Source organism: Bidens hawaiensis, unplaced genomic scaffold, assembly GCF_021521415.1.
Source record: "Bidens hawaiensis isolate Kalapana, Puna unplaced genomic scaffold, B.hawaiensis_p1.1 tig00054021_1, whole genome shotgun sequence".
In the NCBI taxonomy this organism is placed as follows: domain Eukaryota; kingdom Viridiplantae; phylum Streptophyta; class Magnoliopsida; order Asterales; family Asteraceae; genus Bidens; species Bidens hawaiensis.
The window spans coordinates 62647-69632 of NW_027499729.1; positions in this window are offsets into that span (position 1 = coordinate 62647).

The following is a 6986-nucleotide window of genomic DNA, read 5'->3' on the forward strand; positions in this document are numbered from 1 at the left end:
TCTCCATTGCTGGCTTCCCCATAATTAGTGTTTCTAAATAGATAAGATCGCCAACATGGTCAAATTCTTATGTTCTTCAAAAACTGGTAAACCCACCAATTCATCACCAAACTCATCTTCCCAAGATGGTGCATGCTTCTTCTCATCGTCATCTTCCATCTGGTTAAGTGGCTCCACAATGACATCTTCACTCGAATTCGTGTAATTATGTAGCTCCAACTCCTTCTCTTCTATCAAGCCCTCATAATCATCACCCCAGAATTCTTCATTCATTTCATAGACGGCTTGCTGCTCTTTGTAAGAAGGACTCTCAATTTGATATCTAGCACTTAACTCCTCTAACCTAGCTTCTAGTTCTTCTAATTTACGGAGCCTATATATTTCGATCAACTTATCAAGCCTAGCTTCCAATGCCTCTACTTTCCGAACTATTTCACGTTCCTCTTCTTCAGCTCTTTCCAAGATCATCTCTTTCCAACATCTTCTATATAAAATACTCCTAAACTGACTCGATCTATTAAACATATTAACTAGAATCGATTAAATAAAACAGAAACAAAATCTATCCTAAAGACGACTAGACACATTTAATCTATAACACGGATTGGCTTAAAACAAACTAAGACACGCAAATACAAATAAGACCAATTATTCAATTAAAGCTAGTTACGCTATCGCCTAAGTGTCCCCGGCAACGGCGCCAAAAACTTGATGTGCGAAAACGGTCTACTAAAAACCTAGCCTAACCTAGATGTAACAACCCAGCTACCACCGCACCATAATATTGTCCGCTTTGGCCAGGACGTACCACCATCGTCTCATGGATTTGCTTTTGGTTGCCCAGGTGGTCACCCATCCTCATACTTCTCCCAACTGAGCACGCTTAACTGTGGAATTCTCCTCTCATCCACTACCATTAAGCGCACAAAACGCGTTATGATGGAGAAGGTATCCACCTCCTTATAAATAATGCTTAGTTCTCCTTCCCAACCGATGTGGGACCCCTTAGGGGTCCAGCGTCCTCGCTGGCACCACCGGTCCAGCCCTGGCTCTAATACCACTTGTAACAGCCCAGCTACCACCGCACCATAATATTGTCCGCTTTGGCCAGAATGTACCACCATCGCCTCACGGATTTGCTTTTGGTTGCCCAGGTGGTCACCCATCATCATACTTCTGCCAACTGAGCACGTTTAACTATGGAATTCTCCTCTCATCCACTACCATTAAGCGCCCAAAACGCGTTATGATGGGGAAGGTATCTACCTCCTTATAAAGAAGGCTTAGTTCTCCTTCCCAACCGATGTGGGATGTCACAATCGTAACAACCCAGCTACCACCGCACCATAATATTGTCCGCTTTGGCCGGGACGTACTACCATCGCCTCACGCATTTTCTTTTGGTTGCCCAGGTGGTCACCCATCCTCATACTTCTCCCACCTGAGCACGCTTAACTGTGGAATTCGCCTCAACCACTACCATTAAGCGCCCAAAACGCGTTATGATGGGGAATGTATCCACCTCCTTATAAAGAAGACTTAGTTCTCCTTCCCAACCGATGTGGGATGTCACACTAGACACTCTAGTTTTAAATTTATAAATCTAGACTAGCCTAATGCTAGACCACTAGACAGGAAAGTGTGCCTATTGACTGTAGTAAAGCCTAATGAAGTCCGGATATCGAACCCAAAGGTCACAAGCGACGACTAAACTAGACTCTGACTAATAACTTAAATAAATAGATATAATTAATTTTTGTGTGTTTTTTTAATTATTAAATATAAACTAAATAATACTAGCTAATTAAAGTAATAATTAAGAAAATATTATTTTTGGATTTTTATTGATTTTATTTTAAAAACTAATAATTAATTAAACTAATTACTTAATTAAACTAAAGTAAACTAGAAAATTAAATTACCGAATAAGACTTTAGCAAATTCAAATGAGAGCAAGAATTACCTAGGCAAGGAATCTGAATTGTGATAACTTGGGCTTTTATTGGTTACGAGAAAAATGTTATGGAAACCGGGAATCTAAAGGTATGAAGCTTTAGGAAACTTAATGGATCCTTAATCACTCTCAAGGTGTCACCTAAAAAGAAATCTTAGAGATCATGTAAAAACACCAGCTTATTGATTTTACCTGTCAGTTCACCAACTATGATTAATTACCCTAGAAAACAGCTAACCCGTCGGTTTCACTATCTCAATGCACCTAAGTACATGGGATGATTTTTAAATAGTCTAATGGATATGGGTAAACAGTGAAATTAAGGCAAAAATAGGCAAACCTCCTGTCAGATAATTTAACCTAAAACCCTAACAACGCAGACAAACCCGACAACTTATCACCCGTCGGATATTTAAGTATGTAAGAATATAAACTTCTAATTAAATGCCAAAAATCATTTTCCATGGTGAATGAGCTCAATAAACCATCAACAAGTTGCAAACACACAGTAAACAACCCTAACATGCAACCTATAATCAAAAGACTTTCAATCAAGTAACATGTGAAACAAAATCCCACAAGCCTAGATAACTAATAGTGTTTAGCCAATAACCATGTTCAAGAACGAAACACAAATAAATATAAAAGAGTTCATTGAAAAAGATTTAATAATAGTTGAGCTACGAGCCTGCTAGCTTAAATTAATTAAGGTGATTGTGTGCTTGTTTCTTTAATCCCAACGTAAAGTGTAAAACTTTTGACCACCTATATGCCTTCCTGCTTGGTTCCCTTTTTCTTCCTTCTTGCGTCGCCTCAAACGAAATAATAATAATAATAATAATAATAATACTAATAATGCACTGTGGCTCCCGTATTCTGTTGTCCAGTTTGAGTCTATGTCCACCAACCCTAACTTATGTTATAATTTATCCTTGCCAACCCTTTTTTTCTATTTTTAATTTAACCCAACTATAAAAGTCCAAAACCAAAACTAGCGATGGATCCATTAACTTATTTTTTCACATGGGCTGACATCAAACTCCATCAAGTTATCCATGATACGTGAATTCCTGTAGTATGAAAAAAAATGTAGTTAATAAATGAATACAAGAATTCATTTATAAATATGAGTCAATCCAAAGAGAATGCATAAAATAAACAGACCAATAATTATTACTGTTGAGTCGATTACTCATTTTAGCTCATTATTTCATTGGACCTTTAAAATTCATATACGAATCACTTAATAATAATATTCAATAAAGACATGTCTCAAAGGTATTTAAAAGTGTAGTAAATATTAATATAAATATATATATATAATTTAGACCACATCACTTACTGAACGACCATGCGGCGGCGGCTCTGGCTGCTCATGTTCAAAATCAAGCCGGAGGCCAAGCCGGAGTTTGTACCTTCAAGAATTTCCTGGACTGTAAACCCAATTCGTTTAAGGGCACTGAGGGAGACATAGGGTTCCTTCATAGGGCAGAGAAAGCGGAGTCATCCTTTGAGATGTCCAACTGTCTACCAGCCAGCAGGGTCAAGTTTGCTATTGGACCATTGCAAGATTCAGCCCTCACCTGGTGGAATTCCAATGTGCAGATACTCGGACTGGAATTGGCGGATGCAATGAACTGGGAAGAATTCAAAAACATGATGAAGGAAGAGCATTGTCCTAGAGAGGAGATCTCAAAGCTAGAGTCAGAATTTTGTGCTTTGAAATTGGTGGGCTCTGAAATTGAAGCCTACACCACCCGTTCTCACGAACTGGTAGTGATGTGCCCGCGAATGGCAGATCCGCCAAGTAAAAGAATTGAGATGTACATCGATGGTTTGGTGCCCCAGATTTAGGGTATGGTGACGTCTTCCAAACTGACCACTCTTCAGAAGTGATCCGGATAGCCCACAAGCTGACGGATCAAGCAGTGGCCCAAGGTGCGTTACCACCTAGAGGTTCCACCTCCAAAACCCTTGACAACTCGAGTAACGATAACAACTCTGGGAATGGAAAGAGGAAGTTTGACAACACAAGGTCCTCATCATCGAACCCTCAATAACAAAAACACCATCGTAAACCCGAACTCACTCGGAACTTCAATAATCAGGGTTCCAACAAAAACAACGGTGGCGGACAGGGTTCGAGTAACTATGCTGGAAAGTACCCGAAGTGTAACAAGTGCAACTACCACCACTCTGGCCCATGCGACCGTATCGAATGTCTGCAATGCGGTAAATTAGGTCATCAGGCCAAGGACTGTAGAGGCGAACTCGCGGGTAAAGGCACCCTTAAACAGCCTGCAACCACAAAAGGGTGCTTTGAGTGTGGCCAGGAGGGTCATTTCAGGAAGGACTGTCCTAAACTGAAACAAAAAGAGGGCAACAGAGGCAATAGAAGTAACGGAGGGTGTAGTAAGGGTAGAGCTTTTGTAATTGGATCGGGCCTGGCCCGCAACGATCCGAACATGGTTACCAGTAAGTTTCCTGTAAACGACTGTTTTGTTTCTGTTTTGTTTGACACTGGAGCTTATAGGAGTTTTGTGTCGAAAGCCTTTAGTGAACTGTTAGACTTAACTCCAACTCCGTTAGATGCTAAGTTTCTTGTTAAATTAGCTGACGGTAAGTCTATAGAAACAACACATGTACTAGCCGGATGTAAATTAAAACTGTGGGGTCATACCTTCGATATCGACCTTATACCCTTTACAACTTGGTAGTTTCGACGTTGTTGTCGGCATGGACTGGCTATCCGAGAATAGAGCTGAGATTATATGCCACGACAAGATAGTCCACATCACTACTCCTTCCGGCGAAATCATCTCAATACAAGGCGAGAAGAGCGGCATGACTACTAGCATCATCACACTCATGAAGTCGCGGAAATATTTACGAAAGGGTCATCCGGCGATTTTAGCTCATGTTATTGAGAAACTCGCGGAGGAGAAGTGGATCGAAGATTTATGAAAGATTTTCTAGGGCTCCCACCCATACGACAAGTCGAGTTCCAAATCGACTTAGCTCCCGGTATTGCACTCATAGAACGAGCCTCGTATCGGCTCGCACCGGCGGAGCTTCAGGAGTTGTCCACTCAATTACAAGACTTGTTGGATAAAGGTTTCATCCGACCCAGCTCATCACTATGTGGAGCCTCTGTCCTATTTGTTCGAAAGAAGAACAGGACTTTCCGTATGTGCATCGACTACCGGGAGCTGAACAAGGTGACGGTCAAGAACCGGTATTACCTACCACGAATTGATGATATGTTCGACCAATTTCAAGGATCAAGTTACTAATCGAAGATCGATCTGAGATCTGGTTACCACCAATTAAGAGTGCGCGAAGAAGACATTTCAAAGATTGCATTAAGAACTCGATACTGTCACTATGAGTTTTTGGTTATGCCCTTTAGCTTAACCAACGCGCCAGCCGTATTCAAGGACCTCATGAATAGAGTATGCAAGGTGTACCTCGACAAATTTGTTATTGTTTTTATTGACGATATCCTCGTCTACTCTAAGAACAAAAGTGACCATGAAGAACACATAAGGTTAATCCAGGAATTACTAAAGAAGGAACAACTGTACGCTAAGCTCTCGAAATGCGAATTTTGGCTTCGCGAGATTCACTTCTTAGGATATGTGATCAATGAGAGTGGTATCCATGTCGATCCAAGCAAAGTAGAAGTCATAAAAAACTGGGAAGCACCTAAGACTACGACTGGGGTGCGACAATCCCTAGGACTGGCTGGCTACTACGACGCATTGAGGGATTTTCAAAGATTGCTCAACCCCTCACCGCACTGACACACAAGGGTACTAAGTACAATTGGGGTGACGCGCAGGAGTCTGCCGTCAAACTTTTGAAAACAGATTTCGATAGCGCGCCTATCCTAGTCCTACTCGGGGGAACAGAAAATTTTGCAGTACATTGTGATGCATCGATACAGGGTCTCGGCTGCGAGCTAATGCAACTTGAGAAGGTTATAGACTATGCCTCTCCACAACTACGGGTACACGAGAAGAACTGTACGACCCATGACTTGGAACTCGGAGCTGTGGTGTCTGCCTTTAAGATATGGAGACATTACTTCTACGGTACCAAATTCACCATTTACACTGATCACAAGAGCTCCAACATATTTACGACCAAAAGGAGTTGAACATGCGACAACGTCGTTGGGTCGATCTACTTAAGGATTATGATTGTGCCATCAAGTCCCACCCTGGCGAGGCCAATGTAGTGGCCGATGCTCTCAGCAGAAAGGAAACCGTTAAGCCTACACAGGTGCGAGCATTACAACTCACGATTCATGCCAACTTGCCTGATCAGATTCATGATGCTCAACTCGAAGCTTTGAAAGACGATAACTTCCCATCAGAACTCATGCGGTATTTCAAAAACCGCATTTGGGTCCCTCGTTACGGAGACTTGAGAAATATGGTGATGGATGAGACACACAAATCCCGATATTCCATTCACCCTGGCTCAGACAAAATGTACCATGACCTGAAGGTACTTTACTGGTGGCTAAACATGAAAGCCGACATTGCCACATACGTGAGCAAATGTTTGACTTATGCAAGAGTCAAGGTGGAATATCAGAAACCATCTGGTCTATTACAACAACCGGAGATCCCAACGTGGAAATAGGAACGCATTTCCATGGACTTCATCACACGATTAGCCAAAACACCGACGGGATGTGATACCATCTGGGTGATCATTGACCGGTTGACTAAGTCTACACATTTCCTAGCGATCAAGGAATTGGACAAGATGGAAAGATTGACTCGCATCTACATGAAAGAAGTAGTAGCTAAACACGGAGTGCCTGTCTCAATCATCTCTGTTCAATATCCCCGTTTCACTTCGCACTTTTGGAAGTCACTACAGAGCGCTATAGGCACCCGCCTCGATATGAGCACAACATACCATCCCCAAACGGATGTGCAAAGTGAATGCACCATTCAAACCATGGAAGAAATGTTGTGTGCATGCGTAATGGATTTCGAAAAGAGTTGGGAACCTCATT